The sequence below is a fragment of the Humulus lupulus genome, chromosome 2, assembly GCF_963169125.1.
Source record: "Humulus lupulus chromosome 2, drHumLupu1.1, whole genome shotgun sequence".
Classification (NCBI taxonomy): Eukaryota; Viridiplantae; Streptophyta; class Magnoliopsida; order Rosales; family Cannabaceae; genus Humulus; species Humulus lupulus.
Window position 1 is genome coordinate 185,152,810 of NC_084794.1, and position 1,751 is coordinate 185,154,560.

A 1,751-nucleotide genomic window follows, 5' to 3' on the forward strand; every position below is an offset into this window, starting at 1 on the left:
TTACCATTTGTGTGAAACAAGATTTGAGCTCTTGAGTTGAGGCTATTTGAGTTTGCACAAGCATTTGCAAAGTACTCTAAAGAGAATTACTTGATTGCATGCTATTTTGAGGAGCAATGTATGATTTTGGTGGTTGTAGCTGCTCAGGCCTCCATTGGCTCCCAGATGCTTGGTTTGAATCCTTCCAGCTGAAATTTGGATGGTTGCGCCAACCGGGATTGTAAGTGTTTGAGAAAGGGTTATAAGGCTTCTTGTAATCCCCTAAAGCATTGCATTGTTCCTCATTTCCTCCTCTTAACTCACTAAGAGTTGGGCACTCTTGCGGTTGATGTTCCGTTCCTCCACAAATGAAGCATGGATCTCATGTCTCTACCTTTGCAGCCATGTGGATTCCTTTACCTTCTTGAGATTTGAAAGCCTCGAATTGTTGTCTCAATGATTCAATTTGGCTGTTGACGTTGTCCTCTTCCCTAAATTGGTAGATTCCAGTTGATCGTGGCTTGTCCATAGGACTCGGTCCATTCCATGTGTAGGACTTTTCAGTAAGATCATCGAGGTACTCGAAAGCTTCATCGAGATCTTTTTGAAGGAATTCGCCATTGCACATCATTTGTACGAATTTTCTTTGTCCGGTTGTGAGACCGTCATAGAAATAGCTGATCAAACGCCAGCTTTTGTATCCATGATGTGGGCATTGATTTATCAAATCTCTAAACCTCTCCCAGACCTGATGGACAGTTTCATGGTCTTTCTAGATGAAGGTAGAGATTTGCCTCTTAAGGCTGCTAGTCTTATGGGGCGGGAAATATTTGGCAAAGAATGCTTTTGTCATTTCGTCCCATGTTCCGATAGATCTAGGCCTTAAGGAATACAACCAACTTTTTGCTTTGTCTTTGAGTGAGAAAGGAAAGAATTTCAATCTCACAATGTTGGTGACATCAGCTCAGTTGTTGAATGTAGCCACCACCTCTTCAAATTCCCGTATATGCACGTACGGACTCTCATTTTCCAACCCATGGAAGGTTAGTAAGAGGTTAATCATGCTGGGTTTGAAATCGAAATTCGGCATATTGTTGGGATACATTATGCATGAAGGTGTGGCTGTACGCGTAGGATGTAAATATTCGTGTAGCGTTCTTGGTTGGACTTCATCTTGATGAGCCATCGTGGGTGGTTCGGGAAGTCTCGATGAATCGGGAGTGTTTGAACGAATGGAAGAAAACGACGAACTAGGAGAGTTTTCTAAAGTTTCTACTTGTTGTCTCACAAATCTCCCTAGTGCGTCTCTGTTTCGTGGCATAAATATTTTTTTATTTTGTAAGTATTATAAGCGCAAATGTGTAATAATGTAATAAGTATACACCAAAATGTTCCCAGGCCAATTGGAAAGGCTGCCAAGGTACCACTTTAGGCCCAAGAGCTTTTCTAGAACTCCCCGAGGTTCTTAGAAAAGGTTGGAGGATAACGCTAACTCATACCTTATTTAAGAACCAATTTTTCTAAGACAGAACAAGTTTGGTTTTTACTAATTTCCACAATTACACAAATGTTCTCAATACTTTTTTGTTTTTTTGTTTTGTTTTGTTTTTTTTAATTTTATGATTTAAATTTTTATGCTTTTTTTTTCAGAAAAAACCTAAATCTAGAAAATAAATTCTGAACCTAAAAGTAAAATGAATAAAATAAAACAATAACAAAAAAAAAATGAATAAAAAAAATTACTAAGGAAAAATAAAATAAAAGAGAAATAA

The 1,751-nt window shown here is 38.1% G+C and overlaps 1 non-coding gene across 1 annotated transcript; it reads left to right on the forward strand.

Annotated features, from left to right (window-relative positions):
• Positions 1–677: 677 nt before the first annotated feature.
• Positions 678–784, forward strand: LOC133820614 (small nucleolar RNA R71). Its single transcript, XR_009887020.1, has one exon. It is a non-coding gene; the product is annotated as a small nucleolar RNA R71 (small nucleolar RNA).
• Positions 785–1,751: the final 967 nt, after the last annotated feature.